Source organism: Hemiscyllium ocellatum, assembly GCF_020745735.1.
Source record: "Hemiscyllium ocellatum isolate sHemOce1 chromosome 27 unlocalized genomic scaffold, sHemOce1.pat.X.cur. SUPER_27_unloc_43, whole genome shotgun sequence".
Classification (NCBI taxonomy): domain Eukaryota; kingdom Metazoa; phylum Chordata; class Chondrichthyes; order Orectolobiformes; family Hemiscylliidae; genus Hemiscyllium; species Hemiscyllium ocellatum.
In genome coordinates, this window is record NW_026867513.1 from 185,502 (window position 1) to 201,606 (window position 16,105).

Consider the following 16,105-nt stretch of genomic DNA (forward strand, 5'->3'; position numbering starts at 1 on the left):
AGATGTACAGCACAAAACAGACCCTGCGATCCAACTTGTCCATGCTGACTAGATATCCCAACCTATCTCGTCCAACCTTCCCACACCCAGCCCATATCCCTCCAAACCTTTGCTATTCATATATTCCATCCAGATCCCTTTCAAAGGTTGCAATTGTACTAGCCTCCACCTCTTCCTCTTGCAGAACATTCCATACACGTACCACCCTCTTTGTGAAAAGGTTGCCCCTTAGGTCTCTTTTATATCTTTCCCCTCTCACCCTAAACCTATGCCTTCTAGTTCTGCCCTCCGGTTCGGGTGGATTAGTCAGAGGGTGAATGTAGAGGAATGGGCGTGGACTCGTTGGGCCGAAATGCTTGCTTCCACCCTATGGGGATTTGTTGAAGGGAAGAGATTTTCCCAACTGTGCAGGGCAGCGCAGGTCCTGCGGCGGCCGTCTGGAGCGGGCGTAATGCGGGTCAGTCTGACACCGACCGCAGCAGGCGCAGTGAGGGCCAGCCGGATGCCGTCCGACCGCAGCAGGCGCAGTGAGGGCAGCCGGACGCCGGCCGTCTGGAGTAGGTGCAGTGAGGGTCAGCCGGATGCTGCCGTCTGGAGTAGGCACAGTGAGGGTCAGCCGGATGCTGCCGTCCCTCCGGAGCAGGTCCGTCGGATGCCGGCCATCTGGACCAGGCGTAATGCGGGTCAGTCGCACGCCGGCGTCCGGAGCCGGCGCAGTGCGGGGGCTGTGTGTTGGCCTAGGTCTGATCTTGTGAATCATTATTAATGTCACAACGTGGAAGTGGCCCTGTCAGTTTCAGAGTGAAATTCTTTCCGTCTGGGTAACTCTTTATCCTGGGGGCGAGAGAGAGAAGGGAGGGACCTTTGTTCACTTGAGCAACTGGAGTGAATTCAGGGAGGGAGCAAACTCAGGTATGAATCTTAATTATCCGGGTGAGTGAAGATGGAAGTATAGGATGGGGTTGTTTTCCCTAGTGCGGCAGAGTCTGAGGGGTGACTCACTGAGTAGAATTGCTTGTTCGGAGTTTCTACTCCGACTGACAGTGATGACATTTATAATCTCTTTTTACAGAGTATTTGAAGATAGAAGTTTCAAATCAACAGATGAAGGACTTATGCCCAAAACATCAACTCTCCTGCTCCTCAGATGCTGCCTGACCTGATGTGCTTTTCCAGCACACTTCTCGACTCACTGTACAGCATCTGCAATCCTCGCTTTGACATCAATATCTGAAAGTCACTCAATCCATCAGACCTCAGCTATTTTCAACTTAGATTCTGTGAGAAGGAGCAAAGCTTTTTGGTTCCTGTTTCAATACATTTTCAGCATCAGTGGGACTGGATGAGAGACCCGACTGTTGAACTGCACTGAGTGTGGAGCCTGGAAGAGTGATACGGCCAGGAACGAGGAATTCACGGCGGGGAGGAGCTATACACGTGTTTGTGTGCAGCTGAAGCTTTGGCCATGGAGAATCCCGAGGAATCTCGCCCTGTGGAGAAACCGTGGAAGTGTGGCGACTGTGGAATAGGCTTCCGTGTCCCGTCTGCCCTGGAGATTCATCAGCGCAGTCACACCAGGGAGAGGCCATTCTCCTGCACGGCCGCCACCCTGCTGAGGCACCAGCAGGTCCACACGAGGGAGAGGCCATTCTCCCGCCCCGAGTGCGGGAAGGGCTTTACCCAGGCCTCCTCCATGCTGACCCACCAGCGGGTCCACACAGGAGAGAGGCCCTTCAACTGTCCCGAGTGTGGGAAGGGATTCAGTCAAGTGGGCACCATGCGGGAGCACCATCTGCTCCACACCGGGGGGGAGGCCCTTCAGCTGCCCCGAGTGCTGGAAAGCTTTCAGTGATTCCTCTGCCCTGCTGAGGCATCAGCTGGTCCACACGGGGTAATGGCCTTTCAGTTGTCCCGAGTGTGGGAAGGCCTTCAGCGATTCCTCTAATCTTCAGACCCACCGGCGGGTTCACACGACATCTGCAATTCTTTCAGATTTTTATTGAGAGAGAGTTGGAAATTGTTTCGAGAGACCTAAAGAGAGGGGGGAGAAACAGAACAGACATGAACTGTTGATCTCCGTTGTTACTCATAACGTAAAATCATTGTAGTGCGATCACTTCCCTCAAGCATGAATAGAGGGCCTTGGTGACACGTGAGTTTGTGGCGTAACGGTAGTACGTCTGACTCCAGATTAGAAGGTTGCATGTTCAAATCGTGTCAGGCTCACAAACAATCAGCTTCTTACCTTTCAAATCAAGGAAGGATTACATTCACTTCATGTGGAAACTTTCGATCACACGTGAAGCTTTGCTGTCAGTTTGATTTGTGAACACTGTGTCAGGGAGGTGGTGTACCCAGTGTTTGGGTAAATGCTCAGCTCTCCCCAATGTGAGAATGAAAACACCAGCTATTCATCACTCGATTTAAACACAATGCCGCTTCCCTCTGCTGGTGACTGCGTGGTGTGAATAACATTATACCGATATTTTTACAACATAATCAAGAGATTACCAGTTTTGTGTTTCAATCTATCAGGGGTTTCCAGCTCCTCCTGTCATAGCAGAGTGACAGCGAGTTAATATATGTTATTTGTTAACTTCCATGGAGCAGTTTCTCATCGGCCCTTTCGTTTCTTGGTCCAGAAAGAGTTATTGCTGACTCATGAAGCTATCAAAGTTCTGGAGTTTACAGGACCACACCACATTCCTCTCTGCCTCCGCCAGGAATAACGATTGCTCCTGAGACACTCGCATTTCCTGACATTCCTTGGTATCCCCAAATACAATCCATATGTCAGGAAATCACTGGTGCTGCCCTGACATCAGATAGTCGCTGTTGGAACAGAGGAATTATGGGGAGAAAATGAAGAAATCCGAAGTGCAAAGAGACTTGGGAGTTCAAGTCCAGTGTTTTCTCAGTGTAAACTTGCAGATTGAGATGCACTTTCGCCTGCAACTGCCGAATGTGTGACACCAGCCCATTTACCTATTCCCTCCTCGCTATCTAAGGGGCCAAACTTACCTTCCAGGTGAAGTGGCACTTTACCTGCACTACCCACAACTCAGTGTACTGCATTTACTGCTCACAATATAGGCTCATCTCCATTGGGGAAAACGAAGCATAAACTGGGTGACTGCTTCGCAGAACATCTACGTTCTGCCTGCAAAAAAGACCCTGAGCTTCCAGTTGCCTGCCAATACCACACCCCATCCTATTCCCTGGCCAACATCTCTGTCTCAGGTTTGCTGTGTTGTCCCAGCGAAGCTCAGCACCAGCAGAACGAAGAGCACCGAATATTCCACTTGGAGACCATACATCCCTCCGGTCCCAATATCGAATTCAATAATTCTAGGGCCTGAACGAGACTCTTTTCACTGTCCCGCGTCAGTAAAAGTCCCTGAGAACATCAGAGACACGTCGCAGCGCTGTCAGAGGAGGGGAAGCTGAAATGGAACCACACGCTGCTCATGGGCACATTTCACTATCCCCAACTCACCGCCGCAACTCTTGGGAGAGGAAAGGGAACAAACACCAAAACGCAGTCTCCGTTTTGTGAATCTTCAGAAAATAAGAAACTTATTCATCCCTTCGGATTTTCTATCCTTGGCTGACAGGAATAGGTTTGTCACTCTTTTAGGAGAACATTGCAAGTGGATGCTTTGCAGAAAAGCACCACAATACAATCTGACAGTGACACCTGGTTAATCAGGACCTGGATGTTTTCGATCTTTGAATGTGATGTGCTCCAGAACATTGTTGTTCACAGTTTATATTACTTTTCTTCCCAGTCCCCTGTATCACTTGCTGAAAATGTTTAATCTGCGTCTTGTAATCCTTTCACTGTCTGCTAATGAGAACAGCATTTCTTTGCTTTACCTAAATTACTTTGATCTTGCATACGTCAAGCCTCAAGCTAATTTCACTGGAAACCTCCTCCAGTTCAAAAGCCACCTGATAATGATAGCTCTGTTTTCTGTCACGTAACAAATTTCAGATCGATGTTGTTATTATCGCTTTTACTACTTCAGGTCCCGATTTCGCTCACAGGGCTAGAACAGAACAGTTATAAAATACATTTACCAATCTACGTTCATCCTATCGATTGTATTCACATCATCAACACTTCTCATCAAAATAACTCCAGAGACTTTCATCACAATTTTCTGTGAACATTTCTACTTTAGCTTTCCTGAAAGAACCCCAAATTTCTTTATGTGTTTTCTTATTTTCGGCCTTAATTATTAATCTCTCTTTACATGGAAATGGATCTTTCCCACCCGCTCTACCTCTCATCAATGTGTGCAGTTCAGTTCAGTTTTCCATTAGCCTCCGCTGTTCTGATCAAATCCAGGAGAACAGGAAGCATTGGGGTTATGGTGCAGACATGACAAGCCCAATACTCACCTTTCCTGTTGGACCCATTCCATGAGAAATATTAGACCACAACTTGGGGTCTCTGGTTGTGGCTGAAAAACGTTGCTGCCTTAGACATCCTTTGAGATTCCCCCGACCAGGTTGGAATCCTGCTGAATTTGTTTACTTCGCTGGCGATTTTCAATGACTTCCTGTTGGCTGCATCATCGCTCAAACTTCACAAAACTCTTCTCAATAAAGCCATGTTTTCTCACATCAGGGAATTTATTGCCATGCAGGAAACTCGAGTTCTGAACAAAAAACATAGCACACCCAAAACGTCAGCTCCGTTTACCTTTCCACAGATGCTGCTCGACCCGTTTGCTTTCTGTAGTATTCGCTGTGTTTGTTCTACACAAATGCTGAATTCCATTAAAGAATCTCAAACCCTGTACTCTGGTAACTGACCCTGGTCAGTGGCAATAGGTTCTTCTGTCCATTCCCACCACTTCTTCTCCCATCATTGCCAACAGCCCCTGGATATCTCCAGTTAAACTTCTTCGCTGCAAAGAGAACATTCCCAAACTTGGGAATGTCTCCACAAAGTGGAAATGCCTCATCCATGAACATGATGCAAGTGTTACATGAGGGAAGAGATGTTGGCAAAAAGTTGTCAGTTAGCAGATGTTAAAATGTTCAGGAAATGAAACAGAAATCCCAGTCTCCAGCTTTGTGAATCTTGAGAAACTCTTTGCGAAGTGGAATTAGAGGAGAATGAAAGATGAACTGTCCGACTGAGCAGAGACAGTCCAGACATCATCCCCTTGTTTAAGACACCGGGAGATTGACTCTATAATTCTCGGGACATGAACTGAACAGAAACATTGAAAAAATTCTCGTTCATGCACATCAGGAAAACAAACCCCTTCTTGGCTCCAGATCAATGTGAAAAGTCAGGAACAGGCAAAACACTGAAAGGCACGATGGGCGATGGCCCCGGTGTTGGAGGGCTAATTCCTCGTGACATGGATGTGCCTGCCGATGGTGGGATCAGATTGTCCACCCAACCCACCCCCCGCCCACACCCCCACACCTCCCCCCCCCCGTCTTCACAATGAATGGCGTAGGATTTATTATACAAAAGTAGAGGGCAATGATAATTCTGGGCACGGGAGGCTGAATTATGAATGAAAACAGCCTCCTCTAAGAGATTGTGCAAGCGGCAGTAAGAAGACTTTCACCAGTACATAAATCAATGTAATGTTTTGAAACCAAATGCTCGCGATGCGATCTCTGCAACATTGGGGAGACTGGAGAGTCAAGTCACATCTCCGGGACTCACCTGCGCGCCTTTATTGGAAAAAAGCACGGACCGGACCCGGAAGCTGGTGTAGCGCAAGCTTACCTGGGTAGGTTTTTTTTCCGATAAAGGCGCGCAGGAGAGTCCCAGAGATGTGACTTGACTCTCCAGTCTTCCCAATGTGATAGAGATCGCTTCGGGAGCAATGGATACAAAAATATTAAATTTAAACTGTTAAACAAACATAACCGCGTCTATAAACAGACATTGCCAAAAAGCACTGACCTGCTCCGCTGAGAGAGTGAGGATTGTTCACTCTTTTGTAGCTGCAGAAGCAATCATCCCAACACATGCAAACAAATCTGCATCAGGATGCTATTTCAACGAGCTACTTCACATTGCAGTGCCCAGGAATAACGAAGATCAAGAAACAACTGTACAGCGCATTAAGACCCGTTGAAAACTGCTTCCCTGACCGGGAATCGAACCCGGGCCGCGGCGGTGAAAGCGCCAAATCCTAACCACTAGACCACCAGGGAGACGTAAATCCGTTCTTGTAGCTGTGCTGAAAATTGCCTCGCTGCCTGGGAATCGAATCCGGGCTGCGGCAGGAAGAAGACTTTATCCGATCTCGAGAACATTGGGGAGACTGGAGAGTCAAGTCACATCTTCGGGACTCACCTGCGCGCCTTTATTGAAAAAAAGCGCGGACCGGACCCAGAAGCTGGTGGAGCGCAAGCTTACCTGGGTAGGTTTTTTTTCCGATAAAGGCGCGCAGGAGAGGATCCCGAGGAACTACAGTGATAGTGCCTCCCACCCGCCCTCCTCCTCTAACCTTATAATAAGACCCATTGTGGTAAGCAGGTCAGTGCTGCATTTTGCTTGTTCTATTCTTCAGACCTAGTTTTTCTTAAAAGTTACTTTTAGAGGGATGGCAGTGAAGACAGTGCAATGTTCCTCTTGCAACATGTTTGAGGGGAGGGATGCCATGGTCGTCCCTGATGATTACACTTGCCGTAAGTGCACCCATCTCCAGCTCCTCCAAGAGCATGTTCGCGAACTGGAGCTGGAGTTGGATGAATTTAGAATCATTCGGGAGGCAGAGGGGGTCATAGATCGGTGCTTTAGGAAAGTAGCAACTCCAAAGATTGCAGACAGATGGGTGACAGTGAGGGTCTTGGAGAAAGCAGCCAATGCAGAGACCTCCTGCGGTCGTTCCCCTCAAGAACAAGTATACCATTTTGGATACTTGTTGGTACGACGACTTACCGGGGTAAGCAGTGGGGTTCAGGGCTCTGGCACGGAGCCTGTTCCTGTTGCTCAGAAGGGAAGGTTGGAGAAGAGCAGAGCAAGAGTTATTGGGGACTCGATAGTTTGGGGCACAGATAGCCGGTTTCGTGGGGGCGAGAGAGACTCACTTTTGGTATGTTGCCTCCCAGGTGCAAGGGTAAGTGACGTTTCTGATCGTGTTTTCCGGTTCCTTAAGGGGGTGGGGGAGCAGCCCGAAGTCGTGGTCCACATTGGCAGCAACGACATAGGTAGGAAGAAGCATGAGGATGTTAGGCAGGCTTTCAGGGAGCTAGGTTGGAAGCGCAGTGTTCGAACAAACAGAGTTGTTGTCTCCGGTTTGTTACCCGTGCCACGTGATAGAGAGTTGAGGAATAGTGAGAGAGAACAGTTAAATGCGTGGCTACAGGGTTGGTGCAGGAGGGAGGGATTCCAGTATCTGGATAACTGGGGTTCTTTCTGGGGAAGGTGGTATCTGTATAAACAGGATGGTCTCCACCTGAGCCTGAGGTGCACCACCATCCTTTGGGGGAGGTTTGCTAGTGCTCTTTGGAGGGTTTAAACTAACTCTGCAGGGACATGTAGACTGCAGCTTTAGGGTGCAGGACCTTGAGTGTAGGGAGGTTAGGAACATGGCATCAATCTCGAAGGAGGTTGCCTCTAAACAGGAAGGTGGCTTGAAGTGTATATACGTCAATGTGAGAAGTATACGAAATAAGGAAGGTGAACTTGCAATGTGGGTTGGTACCTGGGATTTCGATGTTGTGGCTATCACGGAGACATGGGTAGAACAGGGACAGGATTGGCTGTTGCAGGTTCCAGTTTTTAAATGTTTTAGTAGGGTCAGAGGTGGGGGTAAAAGAGGGTGTGTGTGGCATTGCTTGTAAAGGATAGTATTACAGCGGTGGAAAGGACGATGAATGAAGACTCGCCATTTGAGGTAGTTTGGGCTGAGGTTGGAAATAGGAAAGGTGAGGAGTTTTCTACAGGCCTAATAGTCCTAGAGACGTAGAAGAAAGGATTGCCGAGGTGATTCAGGAGAAGAGTGTAAGTAATAGGGTGGTTGTTATGGGGGTCTTTAACTTTCCAGATATTGACTGGGAAAGCTATAGCTCTAGTACGTTAGATGACACAATATGTTGACAGGCCAACAAGAGGTGAGGCCGTACTAGATTTGGTTCTGGGTAACGAACCAGGCCAGGTGTTAGAATTGGAGGTAGGTGAGCACTTTGGGGACAGTGACCACAATTCTGTGACTTTTACTCTGGTGATGAAGAGGGATAAGTGTGCACTGTAGGGCAAGATTTATAGCTGGGGACTGGGAAATTATGATGCGGTGAGGCATGACTTAGGATGCGTGGCTTGGAAAAGTAGGCTTCAATGGAAGGGTGCAATCGATATGTGGAGCTTGTTCAAGGAGCAACTATTGAGTGTCCTTGATAAGTATGTACCTGTCAGGCAGGGAGGAAAGGGTCATGTGAGTGAGCCATGGTTTAATAATGAATTGGAATCCCTTGTTAAAGTGAAGAGGGCGGCCTATGTAAAGATGAGGCATGAAATTCAATTGGGGCGATTGAGAGTTATAAGTTAGCCAGGGAGGATCTAAAGAGAGAGTTAAGAGCAGCAAGGAGGGGACACGAAAAGTAATTGGTTGGTAGGATTAGGGAAAACCCAAAGGCTTTCTATAGGTATGTCAGGAATAAAAGAATGACTCGGGTAGGAATAGGTCCAGTCAAGGATAGTAGTGGGAAGTTGCGCATGGAGGCCGAAGAGATTGGGGAGACACTGAATGAATACTTTTCATCAGAATTCACTCAGGAACAGGACATTGTTGCCGATATGAATATTGAAAATTGATGGCTTTGAAGTATGTAGGGAAGAGGTATTGGAATTTCTGGAAAGGGTGAAAATAGATAAGTCCCCTGGGCCTGATGGCATTAATACTAGGATTCTCTGGGAAGCAAGGGAGGAGATTGCAGAGCCATTGGCCTTGATTTTTATGACCTCGTTGTCTACAGGAATAGTGCCAGAAGACTGGAGGATAGCAAATGTGGTTTCCTTGTTCAAGGAGCAGAGTAGGGATAACCCTAGTAAGTATAAGCCGGTGAGTCTCACTTCTTTTGTGGGCAAAGTCTTAGAGAAAATTGTAAGGGATAGGATTTATGAACATCTGGATAAGAATAATGTGATCAAGGATACTCAGCATGGTTTTGTGAACTACGAAGAGCAGAAGAGAAAGATGTATATAGTGTATTTAAGGAGAACAGGTACCTAATAAACCCAGTCCGCTGATTTCTCAATTATGCTTCCAAGTTGACTTCAAAAATTCGGTTTGTCCTTCCCTTTTTTTCCTATTTTATTTTGCGAGTTTTAAAAACTTTCACAATCCTCTAACTTGAGTATAGGAGTTGGGAAGTTTCGTTGTGGCTGGACAGGACACTGGAATATTGTGGAATACATTTGGAATATTGTGTGCAATTCTGGTCTCACTCCTATCAGAAGGATATTGTGAAATTTGAAACGGTTCTGAAGCACCAATGAGTCCACAGTGAGGAGAGGCCCTTCTGCTGCCCCGAGTGCGGGAAGGCCTTTAGTGATTCCTCTGCCATGCGGACGCACTGGTTGATCCACACCTGGGACAACTGTTCTCAAGCCCTGAGTGCGAGATGGCCTTTAGCAGTTCTTCCCACCTGCTGAGACGCCAGTGGGTCCACACCGAGGAGAGGCCGTTCTTCTGCCCCGAGTGCATGAAGGGCTTTGCTCTTTCTTCTGACCTGCTGGCCCACTCGTGGGTCCACATGGGGGAGAGGTTGTTCAGTTGCTCTAAGTGCAGGAAGGCCTTCATCAAACCTCAGACCTGCATGTCTTTGGACAGGACCACCCAGAGAAAACCCACGCAGACACTGGGAGAATGTGCAAACTCCTCACAGACAGTCACTCAAGGCTGGAATCAAACCTGGATCTGCGGCACAGTGAGGCTGCGGTGGTAACCACTGAGCCACTACCTATTGCAACCCGAAGTAGGCAAGCAGGAGGTCGGGAGAATACAGCAAGCCAGGCAGCACCAGGATGTGGAGTAGTCAGCATTTTGGGTATTAACGCTTCTTCAGGGCTTAAACGTTGACTTCTCTATGAGAAACGATTTACGAAATGTTGCTGGGGGTTGGAGGGTTTGAGCTACAGGGAGAGTCTGAATAGGCTGGGGCTGTTTTCAGTGGAGCATTGGAAGTAGAGGAGTGACCTAATAGAGGTTACAAATTCATGAGAGGGATGGACAGGGTAAAAGACAAGGTATTTTCCCTGGGATGGAGGAGTCCAGAACTAGAGGGCATAGGTTAGGGTGAGAGGCGAAATATGTTAAAGGGTCAACTTCTTCATGCAGAGGGTGGTACATACATGAAATGAGCTGCCAGAGTATATGGGTCAGGTGCTGTCAAATGGGACTAGATTAATTTAGGTTATCAGGTCAGCATGGAAAAGTTGGACTGAAGGGTCTGTTTCCATGTTGTATGTGTCTCTGACTACTGGTCCCGATGTAAGTTTAAAAGAGAGTCCAAGTAACTTTGAATACTTCAATCTTGTTGAACTCACCTCCTCAAATATTTCAAATGACTCCCTCCGAGCGATACTGTTTAAACATGCTGAGTTGGACAAAATATCCTATCAAGTTCAACACAAACCCAGAGTTGAAGATGTCAGAAATCACACGATACCGAGGGGACCAAAACTGATCACAATATTCCAGGTGCAGCCTCATCAACGTTCTGTATAACTACACTATATCTTGCCAACATCTATACTCAATTCCCTAACTGATGAAGATTAGTGTGCCTAAACCTTTCTTCACTGCCTTGTGCAGCGATGTTATCAGAGATATAGGATCGACTTTAAACTGATCCACAATCCTGCGACTGGGAGCACTGAAGCAGAGTAGTGCAGTATGAGTGTGCTGGGCGCATAACCGAGGGGTCAAGACCATGTGATGCTATTGCTCAATGTCTCCATAAGCTGCTTTCCTTGGCAAAGGTGCTCTGTTCTGTATCTTGCCTTTGCATCTGCTTCCCAAAGCTTCTTCAGTAGAGCAGTGGCTGCTAGAGCCCAGGAGCTCAACAACCCCCCGGAGCTGGAGAAAACTCCGAGTTCCAAAAGGGGGGCTGGATTTGCTCAAGGCTTGTATCTATTAACTTATTTAAATGGTACCTACTGTATGGGGCTTTGGTTCACATTAAAACCGGAGGGTCATGTCAGAGTGTTTGTTTATATTTAGCAGTGGTAGTTCGTAAAATACACTCCCTGGAGGAGCACCTTCTGTGATGCTGCATTTCTTGCTTTCTGCACTTCCCCATTTATTATCTCCCATCTTGATTGTATATTTTTTTGGTCAAATTTGATTTCATATTTATCAGGCTTGGTATTCACTGTGTGCTACTAATTTGTTTGTTCGAATATTGTCAGTCAAAATTAATGTTGTAATTTCATTTCTGATGTCAGAGTTTGACATTGAATGTGCAGGTGTGAATACCAGTAAGTTGTGAAAATAAATCAAAAACTTGTGGTTTTACAGCAAAAAGAGCAGTTCACCGCTATCAATGGCATTTTCTCATTTCAAGGGGATGAGTTGAGCCTGACCAACAAACCGTTTCAAACAGTCACCCAATTTTATTAATATTTTCGTTATCTTCATTAAAGATAATAACTCCAGCATGCTAAAATTTATACAATTTGTTTATAAAATTTATTTATATGTCCATTGCTCTGCCACATTGGGGAGACTGGATGCCAACTTGCAGAACATTTCAGGAAACAGCTCTCGGACTCCAAACCTAAACGACCGCACCGCCCTGTGGCTGAATACTTTAACTTCCCCTCCCAATCCGTCAAGGGCATGCAAGTCCTGTGCCGCATCCCCCTGCAAGCTCTAGCTACCTGACGCTTGTAGGAAGAACACTTCATCTTTCGCCTTGGGACCCAGCAACTACATGGGATCAATATCGATCTCACCAGTTTCCATATTTCTCCTCACCCTCACTCCCACACCACGCGCCTTGTCCCAGATCCAACCTTCCAACTCGGCATTGGTCTCTTGAGCTGTCCTATATTTTCATCTTGCTTCCCACCTATTCGCTCCACCCTCCTGTCTTACCTCTCACGATAAATCAGCACCTCCATCGACCTATTTCATTCACAGCTACCTCCCCTCCATCCCCATCCCCTTCCCAATTATCTCTCAGCCCCGTTGGACCAACCTTCATTCCTGATGAAGAACTTATGCTCTGAACCAAGACTGTGGTGAAGGAACATCCTTAATAAGAAAGAGTTCCCAATTCAGATTTATTCCCCATTTGTTCCCCCGTTCTTCGAGAATTAAGAAATGTCTTTTTCTTCCACTAGAAAGTGATCTTACACTTTGCGGTGTCTGAAGTGTTATACCACTCCACTTTGTTGCCCACCTTTTAAGAATCCTTTCAACCTGTTTTTCAGACAATGGTGGCGGTGACCAAAAGCAATCATTTCACTCCTCTTCAATGCCCCATTTCTCCTCCTATGAACCACTTTTACAAGTTGTCTGAGTGTACTTGGTTTTCAAAATGTAATTTGGCCGTTGAAGTAAACAGGGTTAGTCTTTATCGATCGCTAGCTTTGTTTGCACCAACTGTAATTATCCACCAATTTGCTGGTTTTTTTTGTTCCAGCAGAGCTGGAAACAATGATCTATATTTATTTTGCACTCAGGTGTGAAAACTCATCCCAAGAATCGTCATATTATTATAGTTGATTGATGCTATAACAGGAGGAATTGTGTGGCAGTTTCAGACTAAACTCTTGGCTGGAAAGAATGTAGATTGATGATGAAAGTCAAAAAGCAGAATCTCTGGCCACAATCTATCAGTCTGGCTTGATTAATTGGTGGCTCTTCAAAAGCACTTCCAAGCCATCACCTCAACCACCAAGAGCAGGTAAGTGTGAACACAGCATTCCAACTGTGAAATATATCGCATTGCTTCTTTGTTATTGATCAACAACCTGGAACTCGCTCCTGAACATTATTGCAGACCAAATTATGTGAAGCAATTTAAGTGGCAGCTCAGCGCCACATTTTCAAGGACAGTTTGGGAAGGGTTATTGGCAGAGCCAATGATATTCACATCTCATGAAATAATAAGCAAAGAGGCATGGATAGAGGATTGGCTAACCAATGATACAATTGGGATAAGGGGCATGTTCAGGATAGCAAATTGTAATCAGTAGTTTGCCACAGGGATCAGTGCTGGGGCCAAAATTATTTACAATATGTATTATTTACAATTATTTACTTGGATAAGTGAAGTGAATGCACTGTTGCCAAGATTGCAGAAAAGATGGTTGATAGGAAGGCAGGTGGTGAGAAGACATGAAATATCTGCAGAGGTATATAGACAGGTTAAGCAAATGGCAAATGGAATAGAATTTGGGGAAATGAGGTTGTGCACTTTGCCAGGACGAACAGTGCTGAATGTTAAATGGAGAAAGCTGTTGAGGGGTTTGGAAGCCCATACCCATGCATCTCTTCATCCAAATTCAGTGAGTAATAGGGAAGGCAAATGGGAGGTTGACCTTTAAATAGAGTATAAATGTCGGGAGGTTATAGTGAACCTCTATCAGGCAACAGTCAGGCCAAAACTGAACACTGGGTGGGTCCTTTACCCAAGGAAAGATATACTGACTTTGGTGGCAGTCCAGAGAAGTTTGACCAGGATGAAAAGAATATCATATGAAGAGAAGTGAATTGGTTGGGCCTATACTTATTAGAAGTGAGAAGATTTAGAGGTAACCTTATTTTCACATAAGCGCTTCTGAGGAGACTTGACAGGCTTGATGTGGAAAAGTTTACCTTTGTGGGTGAGTCTAGCACCAGAGGGAATAACCTGCAAATGAGAGATTGCATGTTGAAGACAGATAGGAATTTTTACTGGGACTGTAAATCTGTGGACCATGTTACTACAGGGGGTTGTTGAGCTTGGGTCGTTAAGTACATCCAAGGCTGTCAGTTTTTGTTTAACTAGTGAGGGAATCGAGGATTATGTGGAAATAGCAAGAAAGTGGAGTTGATCTTTACCAGAGCTAACGTGATCTGAATAAATGGCAGAATTGATTCAATGAGCTGAATTGAATAGTTAATAATAAAGGGGCCAGTACATCCTTCCTGATATATGGGACCCAAAATTGCGTTCAATACTCCAAATGCGGCTTGACCGGAGCCTTACAGAGCCTCAGAAGTATATCCCTGCCTTTATATTCAAGTCTGATCAAAATAAATGCCATCATTGCATTTGCCTCCCCAACTAGTGATTCAACCTTCAAGTTTACCTTGAGAGAATCCTGGAATAGAACTCCATCGTCTCTTTGCACATCTGATTTCTGAATTTTCTCCCCATAATCCTTCTGTTCCAGAGTAGCAGCAGAGATTTTCTGACAAACCGATTTTATTCAGGGATACCAAGGTGTCTCTGGAATTTCCAATATCTCAGAAGGAATAGTTATTCCTGGACAATGCAGAGAGGAATATGGTGTGGTCCTGTAAACTCCAGAACTTTCCAAACTACCTGGGTCAGCAATAACTCTTTCTGGACCAAGAAACAAAAGGGCCACTGAGAAACTGCAAAATCATAAGCCCTCAGAAGCAGAAATTAGGCAATTCAGCCCATTGAGTCTGCTCCACCATATAATCATTCTTAAGTATCAAGGGTTACGGGGAGAATGGGGATGAGAAAGTTATCAGCCAGGATTGAATGGTGGAGCAGATTCAATGGGCTGAATGGCCTAAATTCTGCCAGTTAACTATCCCTGGGAAGAAGGATGTATAACAACAAGCTGTTTCCTGGGACAGATGAGATAAGTTTTTAATAAACTCGTGACAAAAGGACAAGTTAGTCTGTCTGTGGAAGGATGGCCTTGACACCAAGAGGTTAATTGCAGGACAGGCTGTTTCAAACAGACAGCTAAACCTCAAGGCTAAGAAGGTATGCTACACACTGGAGGTCTCTAGCAATGTGGGGAGATGGTGTTAGGATCTAAAGAAACATCACACCACAGATTTCAAAGTGAGGAATCTCCACCAGAATTTAAACCCAGAAAGATGCAGCAGCAGTACTTGGAAGAACAACACTGCAGTGAATCCCTGAACACTTCCAGAGACAGATATTGTCGGTGGAAAGTCAGTTAAATTCTGCCATCAATTGGGTGATACCCAAGTTGGGACTGAGGTTGAACTTGGTGACTTGGTGGGGGGGGGGGGGTTATTTTTAGTTGCTACATACAATAAAGTGTAAATCATTGTTTCAGCAGTTGATTCTCTGCGCAGTTTCTGAGTCAGGAGCCAAATTAAGGCAATTCACCCACAGCCACAGTGAGGCTAGGATTAATATTGACTCCATTGCATTCAGCAGGACATCACAGCAGCATTCAAGATCTCAAACAGAAACACCCAGAGGAACATGTTGCCCTACATTAGGTAAAATTAGCCTGAAAAGTGGTGTAACCTGTTCTAGTGATAAAAATAAATCCCCAACACTTTAAAATCAATTATCAGCAATTTTTTTTATCCAATCGTTACAGTTAAAAAATAAACACAACTATTAACAAACTGGTTATAGGCCAGGAGCAGCCAGGTGGCATTAGTTTAGTTGGGGATCATGGACTGGTTGGTCTGAAGGGTATGTTTCTGGCCTACATGACTCCATAGCACTGGATGAATGGAGATCCATCCCAAAGATGATAAAGGTTTCGAGCACCACTTTACGCAAATATGTGGACCCCCCTCCTGAGGGCAGTAGGGCACTGAGGTTCAGTAGTTCAGACAGTCAGCCAGCAACATCTCTCTGGGAGACTTCTCTCAAGAAAAGAAGCGGTTTCCTGTCACATCAGTTAGATTATCCAGTTTGGAGCAGGTCCGATATGTCCAACAAAATAGGTAGACAGGGCAGTGAAGAAGGCTTAAGCCTCACTGGCCTTCATCAGTCAGGGCATTGAGTATAGAAGTTGACAAGTTATGTTGCAGTTAATCAGGATATTGGTGAGGCCACACTTGGAGTATTGTGATTCGTTTTGATCACCTTGCGAAACAAAGATGTTATTAAACTTGAAAAGAGTGCAGAAGACATTTACAAGAAACCAGGACTCAAGGTC

General features: G+C 45.8%; 1 non-coding gene across 1 annotated transcript; it reads right to left on the reverse strand.

The window, feature by feature from the left end:
- Nucleotides 1-6,120: 6,120 nt before the first annotated feature.
- trnae-uuc (transfer RNA glutamic acid (anticodon UUC)) lies at nucleotides 6,121-6,192 on the reverse strand. The gene has a single exon. It is a non-coding gene; the product is annotated as a tRNA-Glu (tRNA).
- Nucleotides 6,193-16,105: the final 9,913 nt, after the last annotated feature.